Source organism: Triticum dicoccoides, chromosome 2A, assembly GCF_002162155.2.
Source record: "Triticum dicoccoides isolate Atlit2015 ecotype Zavitan chromosome 2A, WEW_v2.0, whole genome shotgun sequence".
NCBI classification, from domain to species: Eukaryota; Viridiplantae; Streptophyta; class Magnoliopsida; order Poales; family Poaceae; genus Triticum; species Triticum dicoccoides.
The window spans coordinates 241,622,659-241,645,090 of NC_041382.1; positions in this window are offsets into that span (position 1 = coordinate 241,622,659).

Sequence of the window (22,432 nt, forward strand, 5' to 3'; positions counted from 1 at the left end):
GTTATGGGCAGATGGGAATTTGTTAATGTCCGGTTGTAGAAAACCTGAAGTTGACCTTAATTAAAATACATCAACTGCGTGTGTAACCGTGATGGTCTCTTCCCGGCGGAGTTCGGGAAGTGAACACGGTGTTGGAGTAATGCTTGACGTAGGTTGTTCTAGGATCACTTCTTGATCATAGTTGTTCGACCGTGCTTTTGCCTTCTCTTCTCGCTCTCATTTGCGTATGTTAGCCACCAAATATGCTAGTCGGTTGCTGCAGCTCCACCTCATACCTTTTACCCTTCCTATAAGCTTAAATAGTCTTGATCGCGAGGGTGTGAGATTGCTGAGTCCCCGTGACTCACAGATACTTCCAAAACCAGCTTGCAGGTGCCGTTGGACCGTGCAGTTGACACAACCAAGCTCAAGGAGGAGCTCCATGAAGATCTTGTCCTTTGTGTTGTTTCGTTCTAGTTGATCAGTAGTGGAGCCCAGTTGGGACGATTGGGGATCTGTGTAGCATTTGGGGTAGTCTTCTTTTACTTTGGTTCCGTAGCCGGACCTTGATTGTATCTGTATGATGTAATGCTTAATTCATGTATTGTGTGAAGTGGCGATTGTAAGCCAACTATGTATCTTTTTCCCTTATGTATTACATGGATTGTGTGAAGATTACCTCACTTGCGACATTGCTTTCAATGCGGTTATGCCTCTAAGTCGTGCTTCGACACGTGGGAGATATAGCCGCATCGAGGGCATTACAAGTTGGTAATGAGAGACTTCCCCGACCTAAGGAGCACCCTGCTTGATCGAATCAGTGGCGTTATTGAGTCTAGAAATTTTTTTGAGTCATTTAGGAATTATATATATCAGAGAGTTAGGAATTCTTTTTACTCCTCAGTCCCTTCGTCGCTCTGGTGAGGCATCCTGACGTATAGTTTTGACTCTTCTCTTCTAAAATTTCACTAAAATTTTTTTAGGATCACGCAGGTATCTTGGAATCGTTCTGATGGTTTTGTGATGAGAACATTGTTCTTGGTGCCTCCTGACATTTAGGGGTTGTGGAAGTGTCCCGGGGAGTTGAGCTCCGAGGTGTTGTCATCACAATTTTATCGTTGCAGTTCTGGAATACCTGAGTTTAGTTCGCCGACATCAAAAATCTCTTTTATGCAGTTGTTTGTGAGATAACCTCGACGCCACCCAGTACTGGGGCGGGAGTTCGGGAGTATTGCCATAACTCGTATAACGGATGCTTTTCGAAGGTTGAGTTAAATGATTTCCGAAGGTTTCTTGGTTATGTGTTGAAGGATGGATACAACTGGATGTAGGATTTGTTAGTTTTGGGTGAGATTATTATGCTTCCCCTGTATCCCCAACACCTGATTGCATAACCGGAAAATTTCGGGAGTTTATAAGTGGGAATTCAAGTAGCTTAGGATATCTTTCCGACAGATGTATGATATGAAATTGGGGTTCGATGTCTAGTGGTCCGCCTATCCACGGTTGGTTTTACAGTGGTCTCGTTGTGTCTTAAAGAGTCCTTGGCTATGCCGACTCGGGGACGCTCCGTATGTCATGTGCACTGCCTTGTACATGATGGTGCTGTACGATCGAGCCCGTGTAGGCCCCAACACGAAAACTTCGGACGAAATCTCTATCATATGTTTGTTCTGGCTTATTCTGCAAGCCAATCCTTTGTTTTGTTTTGAGTTGTGGCATTCGAGTTGCTTTAGAGACAAATGTGGATTCCAACCCTTTCCTAAGCGGTGTTCTCATATTTCTATGTGGATACTAATCCTTCATGATAATCGAGATTGTCATGTCAATCATTTTCAACCGGCGTGTTTCTCTTCAAGTGGATCCGATCATTTTCAACATCCGGAAGATCAACTCAAGTCTTCTCAACGGTGTTTGCTTCTTCCGTCCCAAGTTGCCTTTGTTTTTTCCCGCCCTCCCACCCTTGTTTCTTCAAGGACTCAGATTTCTTAATCAAGTATCATTTTATTCATGTGAAGTCTCTCCATTCTTTTCCTTCATGTTCTTACCGGTGGTTCTCATGAAGATGCTCTACTAGTTCAATATTCTCCATTCTTTTCTTCTCAGGTGGATTCAATTCAAGCTTTGTCGATCATATCTGTCCTCGCTTCAAATGTTTTCTCATGTCGGTGCACTTTATTATCATTCCACTTCTCGCTATTTATTGTTCCGGAGTTCTCAAGATATCTCAGAAGATGCTAGTGTTCATTCTCATTCATTCAAGATCTTTGGAGAATGTTATCATATTCAAACCATTTAATTCAACCGGTGCATTCTCCTTTTTCAAGTAATCATTTCAACGGTGTATCTTTTGAGTGGGCCCTAACCCACAGGTCTTTTTCTAGGATCTTACCTGACTCTTCTTATTTTCCTGGAGCTATCCTCAAATCTCTTTTCGAAGTTTGATGTAAGAATGATTTATCATCAGTCAAATGTCTTCTCCTAGATCTTTCACAATTCTTTTCATCATCGGTTCAACCTTTCTAATATTCATCCCGGAGCATCTCAACAACCCATGTTGGTGTTTCGCATCGTCATTTTCAACATTTGAAGACCGAAGAAGAGTTTCTTTTAAATCTTGCCCCATTCTCTACCATCCTCTCATAGTTGTTTTGATTGTGAGAATTCTTTTCACTCATCCGGAGCAATTCAGGAGTCTTTTCTGTTTGATTCTCTGAAGGCCATTATTTCAGATTTATTCATTCTCAGCTTTCAGCTCTCATTCTCCAATATTACCGGTGCTTCATTCAAGTATTCTCTTATCGGCTCTTCATCTCTTCGTTCTCTTGTATCTAAATTTCCAGAGGTATCTTTGTTCGTTTTCAATTTCTTACCGGTGATTCATCTCTTTTCTTCGTTCATTTTAATTCTTACGGTGGTTCTCCCAAGATTCTTCTTCCTTCGTTTATCATATCAATGCATTCATTTGTTCTTTCCAATCCTACCGTTGGCTCGTTCAAGACCTTCCCAAGTTTATGTTATACCTCTCTTAATCTTTTCTACGAGAATAAGTAATATGTCAAATCCATTGATTGTCATCAATTTAATTAGTGAAGGATAAGCATAATGTAATTCTTATTCTTGTTTCATCGAGTGAACTCAATTTCTTATTCCAGAGGTTCTTCAAATTCTTGATTTCTTTTGTTCATCTTTCTTTTCCCGGAGTTCCAAGCTCTCTCATTTTTCTCATCATGAGGATCCATCTAATCATTGCAAGTCTTCACCTTGTGTTTTCCAACTTCTCTTTCATTTCTTTTGGTCATTTCTTTTATTACCGGAGTTTGTCATGGAGGCTCTACATGATGGTTCATCAAGGATTTAATTCCTTCTCGAAGTGTCCATTGAGATTCTTTTCAGAGGAGCTCAAGCATTCTTCATCTTGCAATCCGAAGTGCAATTCTTTCTACCTCATCTTTTGAGATGGTGTTATGTCACTCTTGACAATTTGAGTTTGTGTTTCATGATTCCCATGTTGTCAAGATTGAGATATTTAAACCCATCAATCTCTTCATTCGAGTTATCTTGGGTTATATTTCACCTAAAGCCTTCCCTAAGGATTGTTGCTTTCATGGTTCTTATAAATGATCCAGAGTTCTTCTTTTATCCTCTCAGCGAAATAGTTTTTCGTCTCCTTGTTTATATCAATCCAATCAAATCTTTTCCGTGAGTGGCAAGTTGTCACCGCATAATTTTGAGATGTCTTCTATAAGTCCATATCAAGCTTATCCTTTTCGTTGTTGGATTCCCAACAAATACTTTCGACCCTTCTCCTAATTAGGCTTTTTCAAGCTCATTTGAGATAGAAGTTATTGTTTTTTCTCCTCCGTTCATTCCATTCCATTCTCTCTTTTCTTCCGGAGGCGTTCTGATGTTGCTCTTTTCACTCTTCATCTCGGGTTGTGAGGATCATGTTATTTTCGTGCTTATCTATTCAACCGGAGTGTCGTGCCCTCTTTTCAAGTTCTCTCATTCTGTCAAGTCGTGTCATTTTTTCTACCGGAGTGCTGTCTAAAATCTTTCTTACCCATTGTGCCATTCTTTCAATAGTTCCGGAGGCAATGTGTTGTTGATTTCATTAAGTATCCTCATCTTCCCAAGATCATGTTCGATTCCTTCCATTTATAGTCGAAGTGCCCTCCAAATTACATCAGTCTTATTCCTTCTCTATCTGGTTTTAACCGGAGTGTTATCGTAATTGATCCTTATTGTTCCTTGTACATCTCGTTTCTACCGGAGTGCTTGGATGTACTTCTTGTCCATTGCACCCCTTTTCTCATGTCTTTCAACCTACAGGGTTCTCGTGATGTTCCTTGTTCCTTGTTTCTAACGGAGGTTTTCAACTTCGTTCATCTCCGTCGTATTCTTTTCTCGAAATGGTTTAACCTTTTTCAAGGTTCTTTGGTTTCACTCGTTTGTCAAAGGAGCAACTTAGTTTTACCTCTTCTCTCTCTCTTCCGTTTTCCATCCGGTGCCATTCTAGATCTCGGGATGAGATCCTCTATTAGTGGTGGAGTGTTGTAGTGCCCCGAGACCGATGTGCCAGGTGTCTTCCAGTTATTCGCTGTTGTTGCCTTGTCATTGCTTGCGTGTCATGCATCTCATATCATGTCATCATGTGCATTGCATCATCATGTTTTCAAAACTTGCATCCGTTCGGGTTTCTCCCAGTTTCCTTCTGTTGTCCGTTCTAAGCCCAGACACACTTGCACGTGCCCGCGGCATGTCCAAAATAGTATTTTATAAGTGGCCAGAAAATGTTCTCAGAGTGGGTTGAAAGTTGGCGTGTGGGTTTATTATAGCGTAGATAGACCGCTTGTCAAGTTTCATCGCATTCGGAGTTCGTTTGTTAGCCCAACCGTTAAACTATAGCGACATTATAGCCGGTCTAACGTCGGACGTTTTCGGTCTCCGGAAACAGTCGCCGGGTCTCTCTCTTTTGTTCTCTCAGCCTGACGCCTTCTGCGCAGCCCACTACCACTCACCGCCAGGCCCTACCTAACCTCTCTCGTCAGCCCGCGACCCTCCTCGCACGCGCGTCCGAAAATTTGACCCGAACCCGGCTCGGACTGTCGCTACCGTTGTGTCCGGATCATCCCCGAACGTCTACAAAACATCACCGTTTCTTTATTTGGACTCCCTAACCCATTCATCTCCGACAGTCCGATTTTGATCAGATGATCCAAAATACTCCTCCTACTATATTCTGGTATTTATAGACCACCCTAACCCAAAATCCTAGGACATTTCTCCCCCTAGCCGCCGCCACCCACTCACCATTTTCCCCTCGGGATCCATCCCCACCTATCAGCATCTAACCCATGATCCCCTCCTCTCGATCTCGTTCGGATCGAGGCCACCATCGCATCCGCCCGAGAGCCACCAACAGGACCCCGTCAAGCCCCCGCCTCGTCGAGTTTTCCTAGCCGCCCGGATCTTCTCCCCTACCACCGGACCTCCCTGCAAGCGCTCACCCGCCTCCATGCTCATTTTGGTTCGGGGGAGGAGCTCCTGACCATGCCTCCCACGTTGCCACCTGCTCGCCGGAGCGCCATCGCCGGTGACCACCTTCAGCAAGACCCCCGCGCCCCTGCCTCTCTTTTTCTTCTTTGCTGAAGCCCTCTCTCTCTCTCTCTTTCCTTCACGATCTCTCTTTCTCTTCGTGTGTCTTCGCAGCATCGCCAGGGATGGCCTCCCGCACATCCGCCAGGTCGACCCCTCTCGGGATTTCGCTACTGCTCCTCCCGCCGGAGAGCACCACCAGCAGCGCCGCCAGGCCTCTGATCCATTCCTTTTTCCTTCCCTCTGGCCTGAGCAGAGCTCCGCCTCCGCTCGATCTGCTGCCCTCCGTCTATGCCTTGCCCCGTGCCCTGGGTCCTACCGGGAACCGGCTCCCCGTCGTCAGGACTTCTCGGATCCGCGCCGTCGCCTCACGATGCCCCGACCTCGAGCTCTTCCCGCTTCCGCCTGCTTCCTTCCGTCGAGCGCCGGGACGAACAAGAACAGCTCCAGCCTCGCCTCGCCTCCATCCGTCGCTGCCACCTCGGCCTCGGACCTGCCGGGTCCCTCGCCCCTCGCCACTCCTTGCTGACTTTGCCGGAGCCGCGCCTCCCCTTGCCTGAGAGCGCCGACCATCTCCCTCACCGGAGTTGCGTCCTACTTCCGGTCAAGCAGCGCCTTGTCACACGCCTCCTCTGCCTCTGTTCGAGAGGAGATGATGTAGACGCGCCTGGTCGGTCGCGTTGACCGCGACCTGCCCTTCTCCTTTGCCTCCTGGGCCACCAGGAACCTCCCCAACCCGGCCTGCTTTGGCCTCCCTCCACCACCGGCCCGACCTGGCCCTCTGGTTAGAAGCCCAGTCCGCCTAAGATGCAGTCCAGTTTCTGTTTTTTTACAGATATGCGAATTTAGTTATTACTCCAGTAAAATAGTTTTGTAGAAAACCCCCCAAGCATCATGCATTTAATAACTGTTGAACCGTGCATCGGATTAAAACAAACTTAATATGAAGTTGTTTAGAATTTCATCTAGTTTCATAATATGCCATTTTCATGCATGTTTAAAATGTTTAAAATGCTCTTTGTTTAAATTTGCTCCTATGCCATGTTAAAATGATTTAATTCATAACTATTTAACCGCAACTCAGTTTGTAACAAACTTTATATGTAAGTGGGGTGGAAAAATGCATAGTTTAACATGGCGGCATCTCTTTGCATGTTTAACAACTTTAAAATATGGTTTAGCGCAGATAAGTACCAAACCTAAATATGCACATGAGGAGTTTCCGGACTTGTTGTTTTGTTGTCCCGGCCTCATTTAAACTTGCCTAGATAGGTAGTTTCTTTTGCTTCACCCTCTTGCCATGTTTAACAACATTTAATATTATTGAGTACATAAACGAGAGAGAACTAAATAATGGAATGTGGTGTTTTGTCAATATGCATCCCGATGCATATTGAGCTCCACTTAACTTGTAGTGTTGTTTGTGCATTTTGCCATGCCATGCTTTGTTAAACTGGACATGCATCATACTTGATTGTGCATCATGCCATGATTATGTGGTGGTTGTTTACTATATTGTTTGCTTCTTTCCGGTGTTGCTTCTTCGGGTTATTTTCCGATAACGTCGCGTTTGTGAGGATCCGTTCGACTTCGCCCGTGTGTCTTCTTTGTGGACTCATTCTTCTTCCTTGCGGGATTTCAGGCAAGATGACCATACCCTCGAAATCACTTCTATCTTTGCTTGCTAGTTGCTCTCTCTTTTGCTATGCCTATGCTGCAATACCTACCACTTGCTTATCATGCCTCCTATATTGTTAAGCCAAGCCTCTAACCCACCTTGTCCTAGCAAATCGTTGTTTGGCTATGTTACCGCTTTGCTCAGCCCCTCTTATAGCGTTGTTAGTTCCAGGTGAAGATTGGAGTTTGTTCCATGGTTGGAACATGGATATTTTGTTGGGATATCACAATATCTCTTATTTAATTAATGCATCTATATACTTGGTAAAGGGTGGAAGGCTCGGCCTTATGCCTGGTGTTTTGTTCCACTCTTGCCACCCTAGTTTCCGTCATATCGGTGTTATGTTCCCGAATTTTGCGTTCCTTACACGGTTGGGTTATAATGGGAACCCCTTGACAGTTCGCCTTGAATAAAACTCCTCCAGCAAGGCCCAACCTTGGTTTTACCATTCGCCACCTAGCCTTTTTCCCTTGGGAGTCGCGCATCTCAAGGGTCATCTTATTTTAACCCCATGGGCCAGTGCTTCTCTAAGTGTTGGTCCAACTGAGCGATGTCCGAGGCTACCAAGGGCAACTCTGGGCTGGCTTACCCGACGTCTGGCTCATCCGGTGTGCCCTAAGAACGAGATATGTGCAGCTCCTATCGGGATTTGTCGGCACATCTGGGTGGCTTTGCTGGTCTTGTTTTACCATTGTCGAAATGTCTTGTAACCGGGATTCCGAGTCTGATCGGGTCTTCCCGCTAGAAGGAATATCCTTCATTGACCGTGAGAGCTTGTGATGGGCTAAGTTGGGACACCCCTGCAGGGTTCTCAATTTTCAAAAGCCGTGCCCGCGGTTATGGGCAGATGGGAATTTGTTAATGTCCGGTTGTAGAAAACCTGAAGTTGACCTTAATTAAAATACATCAACCGCGTGTGTAACCGTGATGGTCTCTTCCCGGCGGAGTTCGGGAAGTGAACACGGTGTTGGAGTAATGCTTGACGTAGGTTGTTCTAGGATCACTTCTTGATCATAGTTGTTCGACCGTGCTTTTGCCTTCTCTTCTCGCTCTCATTTGCGTATGTTAGCCACCAAATATGCTAGTCACTTGCTGCAGCTCCACCTCATACCTTTTACCCTTCCTATAAGCTTAAATAGTCTTGATCGCGAGGGTGTGAGATTGCTGAGTCCCCGTGACTCACAGATACTTCCAAAACCAGCTTGCAGGTGCCGTTGGACCGTGCAGTTGACGCAACCATGCTCAAGGAGGAGCTCCATGAAGATCTTGTCGTTTGTGTTGTTTCATTCTAGTTGATCAGTAGTGGAGCCCAGTTGGGACGATCGGGGATCTGTGTAGCATTTGGGGTAGTCTTCTTTTATTTTGGTTCCATAGCCGGACCTTGATTGTATCTGTATGATGTAATGCTTAATTCATGTATTGTGTGAAGTGGCGATTGTAAGCCAACTATGTATCTTTTCCCTTATGTATTACATGGGTTGTGTGAAGATTACCTCACTTGCGACACTGCTTTCAATGCGGTTATGCCTCTAAGTCGTGCTTCAACACGTGGGAGATATAGCCGCATCGAGGGTGTTACATCTCCGCCCTCCTCTCATACTCGGTCGCCTCCTCCCCGGTTATAACGTATCTCCCTTTTTCCTGAAAGTCAAAGAAAGTAGGAGTAGGGAGAGCGACGTGATAGGTGCGTAGTCTGTTAGTCGGTACTGGAGGAACTGATCGTTCCTCTCAACAAACTGATTACGAACCATAGCATCATAATCTAAATAAGAAGGAGGCAACTCAATATCATATCCACGTATGGGTATCTCTAGAAAATTAGCTAGACGTGTTGCATAAATTCCACCAAAGAAATCTCCATTAATTTTATTATTATGCAACCTACGTGCAACAATGGCCCCCAAGTTATATTGTCTATCTCCTAATACAACACTCTTGAGAACACTAAGATCTGGCACACACATGTGACATGCTTCATCCTTACCATTAATGCATCTACCTATGAAGAGAGCAAAATAATGTATAGCAGGAAAATGAATGCTCCCTATGGTAGCTTGCGTGATTTCCCTAGACTCCCCCACAGTTATACTAGCAAGGAAGTCTCTATATTCAGATTTGCGAGGTTCACTAACATTACCCCACTGTAGAAGTTTACAAGCAGTGTTAAAATCTTCTAAGTCCATGGTATAAGATTTATCATAAAGATCAAACAGGACAGTGTGAGAATTACGTGAAGATGAAAATTTGAACCTTCTCACAAAGGAATTAGTTAGGTGATAGTATTGAGGGCACTTATCTAGGACGAAGCCCTCGAGTTCAACATTACGCACATATGCATCAAATTCCTCCTAAATTCCTGCTCGGACCATGAAATCGTCTGACGGCCATTCACAAGGCCGCACTTGAGCTTCTCTTGGTGGTTCCTCGTCCGCATCGCGTATTGCGGGTCTGGGTCCTTGCTTCCTTGAAGAACCACCTTGGTACATTTTCCTAAACATATTTCCTCCTCTGATTTTTTTTGAAAATTTTAGTAACTCAAAATAAAAGTGAACCAAACTCAAAAATATTGATAGCAACTACTCCTACAAGTGCCTAGAGGCAATATCATGCATTAAAACTACTTTTGACCATATAAATTTGACATGCAAGCTCAAGAACAGGGTCACCTAAGCAGCAAAAATTTGCAATGAATAAAGCATTAGAACAAAAACTAATTGGACCATTGGAGGAGTCACATACCAAAGAACAATCCCCGAAAGCAGTTTTGTGAATGGAGCTTTGAGCTAGGAGATCGAAAATGGCAGCAAGATGAGCTAGAACTCGTGCTTGAGCTGGTTGGTGATTTTTTGGGAGGAAGAAGAAGTGTGTGGTGGCTGGAATAAGTGGAGGGGAGCCACCATGGGCCCACGAGGCAGGGGGCGCGCCTTGGACCCTCGTGGCCAGGTGCTTGCTCCCCCTGTTGTGTTCTCAGAGCCAGATGTTCTCAAATATTCTAGAAAAAATCATATTTAATTTTCAAGGCATTTGGAGAACTTTTATTTTCGGGGTATTTTTTATTGCATGGATAATTCAGAAAACAGACAAAAAATACTATTTTTGCTTTATTTAATATAAATAACAGAAAGTAAAAAGAGGGTACAGAAAGTTGTGTTTTCTAAATTCATCCATCTCATGCTCATCAAAATGAATCCACTAACAAGGTTGATCAGGTCTTGTTAACAAACTCATTTCGAATAACATGAAAGCGGAGAATTTTCGAATGACACTAGGTTACCTCCACAGGGATATGCATGTCCCCAACAATAAGAATATCATATTTCTTCTTGACAGTTGGAAGAGGAAATTCAAAACCTCCAATAGTGATTGTTGAAAATTTTCCAATAGAATTGATACTGTGGACTTGAGGTTGTTTCCTCGGAAAGTGTACCGTATGCTCATTACCATTAACATGAAAAGTGACATTGCCTTTGGTGCAATCAATAACAGCCCCTGCAGTATTCAAAAAGGGTCTTCCAAGAATAATAGACATACTATCATCCTCGGGAATATCAAGAATAACAAAGTCCGTTAAAATAGTAACGTTTGCAACCACAACAGGCACATCCTCACAAATACCGACAGGTATAGTAGTTGATTTGTCAGCCATTTGCAAAGATATTTTAGTAGGTGTCAACTTATTCAAATCAAGTCTACGATATAAAGAGAGAGGCATAACACTAACACCGGCTCCAAGATCACATAAGGCAGTTTTAAGATAGTTTCTTTTAATGGAGCATGGTATAGTTGGTACTTCGGGATCTCCAAGTTTCTTTGGTATTCCACCCTTAAAAGTATAATTAGCAAGCATGGTGGAAATTTCAGCTTCCGGTATCCTTCTCTTATTTGTAACAATATCTTTCATATACTTAGCATAAGGATTCATTTTAAGCATATCAGTCAAACGCATACGCAAAAAGATAGGTCTAATCATTTGAGCAAAGCGCTCAAAATCCTCATCATCCTTTTTCTTGGATGGTTTAGGAGGAAAATACATGGGTTTCTGAACCCATGGTTCTCTTTCTTTACCGTGCTTCTTATCATAACATTGATTCTTTGATTGTGGGTTATCAAGATCAACAGCAGGTTCAATTTCTACATCATTATCATTACTAGGTTGAGCATCAACATGAACATCATCATTAACATTATCACTAGGTTCATGTTCATTACCAGATTGTGTTTCAGGATCAAAAATATAAATATCATTGGGATTCTCTGGTGTGTCAATAACAGGTTCACTAGAAGGATGCAAAGTCCTATCATTTTTCTTTTTCTTCCTTTTAGAAGGACTAGGTGTATATATAGTAGTTCTGTGAGAATCTTGCTCAATTCTCTTAGGGTGGCCCTCAGGATACAAAGGCTCCTGAGTCATTTTACCACCTCTAGTCATAACTCTAACAGCAAAGTCATTATTCTTACTATTCAATTAATTGAGCAAACCATTCTGAGCTTTAAGTACTTGTTCTGCTTGAGTGGTAACCATGGAAGCATGTTTACTAATAAGTTTAAGTTCACCTTTAACATTAGCCATATAATCACTCAAGTGTTCAATCATATAAGCATTATGTTTCAATTGTCTACCAACATAAGCATTAAAATCTTCTTTCTTAACCATAAAGTTATCAAATTCATCCAAACATTGGCTAGCAAACTTAGCAGGAGGGATTTCAGATTTATCATATCTATAGAGAGAATTTACCTTTAGTACCTGTATCGGGTTATCGAGACCATGTGTTTCTTCAATAGGTGACGAATTAAGACCATGTATTTCTTTAATAGGCGGTAAATTCTTAACATCTTCAGCTTTAATACCTTTTTCTTTCATAGATTTCTTTGCCTCTTGCATATCTTCAAGACTGAGAAATAGAATACCCCTTTTATTCGGAGTTGGCTTAGGAGTTGGTTCAGGAAGTGTCCAATTATTTTCATTGGTCAACATATTATTCAATAGAATTTCAGCTTGATCAACTGTTCTTTCCCTGAAAACACAACCAGCACAACTATCCAGGTAATCTCTGGAAGCATCAGTTAGTCCATCATAAAAGATATCAAGTATTTCATTTTTCTTGAGAGGATGATCAGGCAAAGCATTAAGTAATTGGAGAAGCCTCCCCCAAGCTTCTGGGAGACTCTTCTTCAATTTGCACATAATTATATATTTCCCTTAAAGCATCTTGTTTCTTATGAGCAATGTTGGGGATATCGCTTATCGGGAACTTATCGGTCGACCCATGATAAGGGGTAAATCGGCAAGTTTATCGGCATATCGGCCGATTTATCACTATATCGGCTGATTTATCGGCTGATTTATCTTATCGGCCAGACAACGATAAGCGATAAATCGGCTGATTTATCGGCTGATTTATCTTATCGGCCAGACAACGATAAGCGATAAATCGGCTGATTTATCGGAATATCGGAAGATATCTTGAACAGTGCTTATGAGCGGGGAAATATTTAGTAGAGAAGTAGTAAATCATATCCCGGGGACTACGCACACAACCAGGATCAAGAGAATTAAACCATATCTTAGCATCACCCTTTAATCGGAACGGAAATAATTTAAGGATATAATAGTAGCGAGATTTCTCATAATTAGTGAACAGGGTAGCTATATCATTTAATTTAGTAAGATGTGCCACAACAGTTTCAGATTCATAGCCATAGAAAGGATCAGACTCAACCAAAGTAATTAACTCAGGATCAACAGAGAAATCATAATCTTTATCGGTAATAAAGATAGGTGAAGCAGCATAAGCAGGATCCTATTTCATTCTAGCATTCAGAGATTTTTCTTTAAGCTTAGCTAATAACTTCTTAAGATCACTTCTATCATTGCAGGGAACAAAGTCTCTAGTAGTTTCTTCATCATAACATAACCCTCAAGAACAACATGCAATTTATATCTAGGGGGAGAATCTTCATCATCACTTTCATCAATATTATCAGTAACAATAATTACATTCTCTCTCACCCTAGCAAGTTCTTCATCAAGAAATTCACCTAATGGCATAGTAGTATCAAGCATAGAAGTAGTTTCATCACAAGTATCATGCATAGCAGAAGTGGCATCATCAATAACATGAGACATATCAGAATTAAAAGAAGAAGTAGGTTTAGGTGTCGCAAGCTTACTCAAAACAGAAGGTGAATCAAGTGCAGAGCTAGATGGCAGTTCCTTATCTCCCCTCGTAGTTGAGGGAAAAATCTTGGTTCTTTGATCTTTCAAGTTCTTGATAATGATAAGCGGATATATATCCCAAGTGACTCAAAGAATAGAGCTATGCTCCCCAGCAACGGCGCCAGAAAGTGTTCTTGATAACCCACAAGTATAAGGGATCGCAACAGTTTTCGAGGGTATAGTATTCAACCCGAATTTATTGATTCTACACAAGGGGAGCCAAAGAATATTCTCAAGTATTAGCAGCTGAGTTTTCAATTCAACCACACCTGGAAACTTAATATCTGCAGCAAGGTATTTAGTAGAAAAGTAATATGATAGTAGTGGTAATGATAGCAAAAGTAATATTTTTGGGTTTTGTAGTGATTGTAACAGTAGCAATGGAAAAGTAAATAAGCGAAGAACAATATCGAAAAAGCTCGTAGGCATTGGATCGGTGATGGAGAATTATGACGGATGCGATTATTCATGCAACAATTATAACATAGGGTGACACAGAACTAGCTCCAATTCATCAATGTAATGTAGGCATGTATTCCGAATATAGTCATACGTGCTTATGGAAAAGAACTTGCATGGCATCTTTTGTCCTACCCTCCCGTGGCAGCGGGGTCCTAATGGAAACTAAGGGATATTAAGGCCTCCTTTTAATAGAGTACCAGAACAAAGCATTAACACATAGTGAATACATGAACTCCTCAAACTACGGTCATCGCCGGTAAGTATCCCGATTATTGTCACTTTGGGGTTAACGGATCATAGCACATAATAGGTGACTATAGACTTGCAAGATAGGATCTAGAACTCTCATATATTGATGAAAACATAATAGGTTCAGATCTGAAATCATGGCACTCGGGCCCTAGTGACAAGCATTAAGCATAGCAAAGTCATAGCAACATCAATCTCAGAACATAGTGGATACTAGGGATCAAACCCTAACAAAACTAACTCGGTTACATGATAAATCTCATCCAACCCATCACCGTCCAGCAAGCCTACGGTGGAATTACTCATGCATGGCATTGAGCATCGTGAAATTGGTGATGGAGGAAGGTTGATGATGACGATGGCGACGGATTCCCCTCTCCGAAGCCCCGAACGGACTCCAGATCAGCCCTCCCGAGAGAGTTTACGTCTTGGCGGCGGCTCCGTATCGTAAAATGCGATGAATCCTTCTCTCTAATTTTTTCTCCCCGAAAGTGAATATATGGAGTCAAGGTTGAGATTGATGGAGCGTCAGGGGGCCCACGAGGCAGGGGGCGCGCCCCACACCGTCGTGGACAGGGTGTGGGCCCCCTGACGTGGATCTTTCTTCCAATATTTTTTATATATTCCAAAATAATTCTCTGTTGATTTTCAGGTCATTACGAGAACTTTTATTTCTTCACAAAAATAACACCATGGCAATTCTGCTGAAAACAGCGTCAGCCCGGGTTAGTTCCATTCAAATTATGCAAGTTAGAGTCCAAAACAAGGGCAAAAGTGTTTGGAAAAGTAGATACGATGGAGACGTATCAATAATAAAGTTGTTATTTATATTTCCTTATATCATGATAAATGTTTATTATTCATGCTAGAATTGTATTAACTGGAAACTTAGTACATGTGTGAATACATAGACAAACAGAGTGTCACTAGTATGCCTCTACTTGACTAGCTCGGTAATCATTGATGGTTAAGTTTCCTAACCATAGACATGAGTTTTCATTTGATGAACATGATCACATCATTAGAGAATGATGTGATTGACTTGACCCATCTGTTAGCTTAGCACTATGATCGCTTAGTTTATTTCTATTGCTTTCTTCATGACTTATATATGTTCCTATGACTATGAGATTATGCAACTCCCGAATACCGGAGGAACACTTAGTGTGCTATCAAACTTCACAACATAACTGGGTGACTATAAAGATGCTCTACAGGTGTCTCCGATGGTGTTTGTTGAGTTGGCATAGATCGAGATTAGAATTTGTCACTCCGATTGTCGGAGAGGTATCTATGGGCCCTCTCGGTAATGCACATCACTATAAGCCTTACAAGCAATGTGACTAATAAGTTAGTTGCATGATGCATTACGGAACGAGTAAAGAGACTTGCCATTAATGATATTGAACTAGGTATTAAGATACCGACGATCAAATCTCGGGCAAGTAACATACCGATGACAAAGGGAACAACGTATGTTGTTATACGGTTTGACCGATAAAGATGTTCGTAGAATATGTAGGAACCAATATGAGCATCCAGGTTCCGCTATTGGTTATTGACCGGAAGTGAGTCTCGGTCATGTTTACATACTTCTCGAACCCATAGGGTCTGCACGCTTAACGTTCGATGACGATCGGTATTATGAGTTTTATGTGTTTTGATGTACCGAAGGTAGTTCGGAGTCCCGGATGTGATCACGGACATGACAAGGAGTCTCGAAATGGTCGAGACATAAATATAGATATATTGGAAGGCTATGTTTGGACATCGGAATGATTTTGGATGAGTTCGGGCATTTACCAGAGTACCAGGAGGTTACCGGAACCCCCCGGGGGCTTAATGGGCCTACATGGGCTTTAGTGGAAGAGAGAGGAGAAGGCCAAGAGGAGGGGCGCCCCCAAGCCCAATCTTAATTGGGAGGGGGCCGACCCCCTTTCCTTCCTCCCCTCTCTCCCTTCCTCCCCCCTCATAGTAGGACTAGGAAAGGGGGGAACCTACTCCTAGTAAGAGTAGGATTCCCCCCTTGGGGGCGTGCCCAAGGTGGCCGGCCGGCCCCCTCCTCCACCCCTTTATATATGGGGACGGGGCACCCCAAAGACACACAAGTTGATTGTTTAGCCGTGTGTGGTGCCCCCCTCCACAGAATTCCACCTCGGTCATATTGTTGTAGTGCTTAGGCGAAGCCCTGCATCGGTAACTACATCATCACCGTCATCACGTCTTCGTGCTGACGAAACTCTCCCTCGGCCTTAGCTGGATCAAGAGTACGAGGGATGTCACCGAGCTGAACGTTTGCAGACCGCAGAGGTGTCGTGCGTTCGATACTTGATCGGTTAGATCGTGAAGACGTTCGACTAAATAAACCTCGTTTCATAACGCTTCCGCTTTTGGTCTATGAGGGTACATAGACATACTCTCCCCTCTCGTTTCTATGCATCTCCCAGATAGATCTTGCATGATCGTAGGAATTTTTTTGAAATACTGCGTTCCCCAACAATCCCTCTCCTTGAACAACTTGATTGGTTTTTTACCTCTGCTGATCAACCAGTATCCTGTGACTCAAGTCACACCACTTACAGAAACTGCTTCAGATCATGTCCCTTTCTTAGTCTCTATCAGCACCTCTATCCCAAAAGCTCATATTTTTGGATTTGAAAATTATTGGGTGCATCAACCTGGTTCCATGGATTGTGTGCAGGAGGTTTGGGGCAGAACCTCTCACAAAACCCAAATTTCAGTAATTATTGTGGACAAATTGAAAGCTTTGAGGTTTGCTCTCAAGAAATGGCAGAAAGGGTTGTCCTACATCAAAGGATTGATTGAGAAATGTAATTGGGTAATCCTTTGGTTAGATAATTTGGAGGATATGAGGCCCCTGTCCAAATCTGAATTCAACTTCAGAAAGGTGGTCAATTTGCACCATGAGCATCTTCTGCATTTACAGTTTCTATACTGGAAGAAGAGATGTACCATTAGATATATCAAAGTAGGAGAGGAAAATTCGAAGTTTTTCCAGGCAATGGCCACTGAGAGGTACAGGAAGAATTCCATTGCTAGTCTGCTGTTGTTTGATGGTACAGTTTCTTCGGATCATGAGGAAATGGCTAAGGAATTCTTGGAGACCTTCAAGGGTAGAATGGGTATTGCCAAACCAATTTTGTTGGGAAATGACATTCTCTCCTTAATTCCTAAAGTGCAGGGGCTGGAGGTCCTCACAAAACCTTTGAGGTAAAAGAAATTTAACATGTGATTAAGGATTTTCCCATTGATAAGGCACCTGGGCTTGATGGTTTTAATGGGCTTTTTATGAAGAGGTGTTCGCATATTATTTCCAGTGATTTTATTAGGCTGGTGCAAGAATTTCATGCAGGAACTCATCATCTAGAGAACCTCAATGATGCCTTTATCACACTGATCCCTAAAAAGAAAACACCTGAGGTTGCTGGAGATTTCAGGCCAATATCTTTGACCAGTGTGGGTCTGAAGTTTCTCACTAAACTTGCTGCTAATATGTTTCAGGAAGAAATCACCAAATGTCTTCATAAGAATCAGTATGGTTTTATTAAGTCAAGAACAATTCAAGATTGTATTTCTTGGACTTTTGAATATATCCATCAGTGCAACCAATCAAAGAAGCCAATCATATTGCTCAAGCTTGATTTTGAAAATGCATTTGATTCTATTCAGCATGAGGCAATTATAAAGATTCTTTTGGCAAAAGGTTTTGACAGGAAATGGATCACCCGGATTCAATAGCTGTTGTCATCTAGAACTTCTTCCATTTTGTTGAATGGAGTACCTGGTAAACACTTTAAGTGTAAGTGTGGTGTCAAGCAAGGAGATCCTATCTCTCCCTTGCTTTTTGTGATTGCTGCTTACCTTTTGCAGACTATGATTAATGATCTCCTGCGTCAGGGCTTGCTATGTTTGCCTCTATCAACACATGACCCTGACTATCTAGTGGTGCAATATGCAGATGATACATTGCTCTTTGTGGCTGCTGATAGCTCTCAGTTGGAGGTTTTAAAGAAGTGTTGAATTCCTTCTCTTCGGCAACTGGCTTGCAAATTAACTTCCACAAATCCTCAATGTATCCAATTAATGTGGAGGCTGCTGTTGCTTCACGTCTTGCTGCCCAATTTGGTTGCCAGTTAGGTACAATGCCTTTCACATATTTGGGGTTACTTGTGGGTACCACTCGGCCTAAAATCATAGATCTCCTTCCTTTAGTGGACTGCATGGAGAGGCGGCTCACTGCTAGTTCTTGGTTTCTGCCCCAAGGTAGTAGGCTGCAGCTCGTTAATTTTGTAATCTCCTCACTGCCTATATATTTCTTTTGTAGCCTGCCAATGCCACAAGGTATTTTGAAGCAATTGGAAAGAATTCAGAGACAGATCTTATGGAGGAAATATGGTCAGGAGTAGGGACATTCATTGGCTGCCCGGCCTTTGGTTTGCAGGCCCGAACTTAAGGGGGGACTTGGAATTCTCAACCTGGGTCTACAAAATGAGGCCCTGCTGCTCAAACACCTGAATAAATTTTACAACAGAGCAGATGTACCATGGGTTCACTTGGTATGGGACTCTTATTACTTTCAGAGAGTTCCTCATGACACCACAATCTGTGGTTCCTTTTGGTGGAGAGACATTTGCAAATTAATGGACAAATTCAAGGCTGTTACTTCTGTCACAGTCAGTAGAGGAGACACAATGCTTTTCTGGTCAGATCATTGGGAGATAGGCAATTCTTGTACCCCTCTTCAGGATAGATTTCCAAGGTTGTTTTCATTCTGCTTACATAAGAATCTTTCAGTTATGAAAATGTTTGAGGCTGGAAATTTGTAGCAGATGTTTTCTTTGCCTCTGTCTGAATTGGCTTTTCAAGAGCTCAACCAGCTCTCAACTATGTTGGCAGAGATCTCTTTGGATAATGGATGCAATGACACCTGGGCTAGGAGGCATGGGAAGAAGTCTGAATATTCAGCCAAGAAGTTCTATGATTTTGTGCACCAACCAGTTCTGGCCAACCCCATACTAAGTTGGGTATGGAAGAGTTGTTGTACCATGGTAATTAAAATGTTTGCCTGGCTAGTCATAATGGACAGATTTAACACCAAGGATATGATTTAGCATTGACATTGGAAAATTACTGATGGGCCTGAGTGTGTTCTTTGCCCGACTGGAGTGCTTGAAGATAGGAATCATCTCTTCTTCCAATGCAACTTTAGTATGCATATTTGGAATTATCTCCAGGTCACCTGGCTGAATAGCAATGACATGGTGGAAATTACCTTACATGCCAGGAAGGATTTTAATAAACCATTCTTTTCAGAAGTGGTCTTCCTTGCATGGTGGAACATTTGGAAAGTTAGGAATGATAAGACTTTTGGAAACATCAGCCCTTCCTTCAGGCAATGGAGGAGTGGTTTTACACATGACATTACCCTCCTCTCTCATAGGATCAAGAGAAGATACAAGGATGCTCTGCTAAAGTGGATTGACTTCCTACCTCCTTGATGTATTTTCAGATGTAATCTCTTTTAATTTTAGACTTAGCCCCTCTTTATTTTCCAACTTAGCTTAGTTTAGCTAGATTTGTATAGCTCTTTTTCTGTTCCTTGTTCCTCTCCTTGAGGAACCTTTTGTATTCTTTGTTGCTGACTTATAATAAAATACTGTGGGGGTGTAAGCCCTGCAGTCTTCCAGGTCAAAAAAGATAAATTTGCAAAAAAAAATTAAAAAACAAAATTGCAGCAAAGTACTTTTTGTGTTTTTATATATGACAAAACTAGATCTGGGGGCCATAGTTTTCACTAGAGGCTTCTCTCTCGAGCACATAGCATATGGTGGGTGAACAAATTATTGTTGGGTAATTGATAGAAAAGTGCATAGTTATGACGATATTGAAGGCAATGATCACGTCTATAGGCATCACGTCCAAGACAAGTAGACCGGCTCCTGCCTACATATACTACTATTACTCCACCCATCGACCGCTATCTAGCATGCATCTAGGGTACTAAGTATAAAACAGAGTAACGTCTTAAGCAAGATGACATGATGTAGACCAAGTAAACCCAAACAATATGAAGAAATGTCATTGTTTTACCCTTAATGGCAACAATACAAATATGTGTCTTGCCCCTACTTTGTCACTGGGATATAGAGCACGTAAGATTGAACCCATTACAAAGCACCTCAGCCATTGTAAGATAAATCAATCTAGTTGGCCAAACTAAATAGATAGATCAGAGACAAATGCAAAGCTATAATAACCATGCATAAATTAATTTAGAAAAGACTCAATTAATATTCATGAATAATTTGATCATAAACCCACGATTCATCGGATCCCAACAAACACACCACAAAAGAGATTACATCGTATAGAACCCCAAGAACATCAAGGACAACATTGTATTGAAGATCAAAGAGAGAGAAGAAGTCATCTAGCTACTAGCTATGGAACTGTAGGTCTATGGTGAACTACTCACACCTCATTAGAGGGCAGCAAGGATGATGTAGAAGCCTTCGTGATCGACCCCCCCCCTCTGGCGGTGTGCCGGAAAAGGCATCCAGATGGATTACGGAAGAACAAAAACTTGCGGCTGCAGAAAAAGTCTTTGGGGTGGCTCTCTGTTGGTTTCCTGATTTTAGAGAATTTATAGAGTTGGAATTAGGTCAGATGGAGACACAAGGGGCCCACAAGGCATCAGGGCGTGCCTACCTCATAAACGTGCCCTGTTGCCTTGATGTCTCCTCGCTTCTCGTCTGGTCTCCACCCAGAGCTTCTAGGGTCTCCTTTGTCTAGAAAAAATCGTCAAAAAGTTTCATAGCGTTTGGACTCCGTCTGGTACCGATTTCCTGGAAAACCAAAAACAAGTAGAAAACAACAACTGGCACTGGGTTAATAGGTTAGTCCCAAAAAATGATATAAAATACCACAAAAAAGTTATATAAAACATCCAAGATTGATACTATAATAGCATGGAACAATCAAATATTACAGATACGTTGGGGACGTATCAGCATCCCCAAGCTTAATTCCTGCTCATCCTCGAGTAGGTAAATGATAAAAACAGAATTTTTGATGTGTAATGATACCTAACATGTTTATCATGCAATCTTTCTTTTAGGGTATGAATATTAAGATCTGAATGATTCAAAGCAATAGTCTATAATTTGGCATAAAGACATCAATACCCACGCATACCAACAAACGATCACGCCTTTCAAAATATAAATGCTAAAGAACACTATCCCTGCAAAATCATATAGTCTTGTAATGCTCCATCTTCTTAACACAAAATATAAATCATGTACTATCCCGGTGTCAGCCAAGTATTGGTACATACTTTTTAACGTGTTTTAGTTTTTTCAACCCCCACACAATACATGAGTGTGAGCCATGGACATAGCTGTATGGGTGGAGTAGCATGCAGTGGTAGAGATTAATAAGGAGAAGACAAAAAGGAAGATAGTCTCACATTGATGCGACTAATCAACATGCTATGGAGATTCCCATTAATTGATGTCAATGAGAGGAGTAGGGGTTGCCATGCAACGGATGCACTAAGAGCTATAAGTGTATGAAAGCTCAAACTGAAAGCTAAGTGGGTGTGCATCCAACTTGCTTGCTCATGAAGACCTTGGGCATTTGAGGAAGCCCATCATCGGAATATACAAGCCAAGTTCTATAATGAAAAAAAAAATCCACTAGTATATGAAAGTGACAACATATGAGACTCTCTATATGAAAAACATGTGCTACTTTGAAGCACAAGTGTGGAAAAGGATAGTAACATTGCCCATTCTCTGTTTTTCTCTCATTTTTAGGGTCTTTTTGGCCTCTGTTTCTCTCTCTCTCTTATTTTATTTCCTCATCGGGACAATGCTCTAATAATGATGATCATCACACTTTTATTTATTACTTACAACTCGATAAAATTGAAACATGTGACTATATGAATGCCTCTGGCAGTGAACTAGGATGTATAATAATACTAGAGTAACGTGTATGATAATGATGAACGGTGGCTGAGCCACAAATACTATGTCAACTATATGATCATGCAAAGCAACATGACAATGAAGGTGTATGTCATAATAAGGAGCGGTGGAAGTTACATGGCAATATATCAGAATGGCTATGGAAATGCCATGATAGGTAGGTATGGTGGCTATTTTGAGGAAGATATAAGGAGGCTGTGTGATGGAGCATATCATATCAAGGGGTTTGGATGC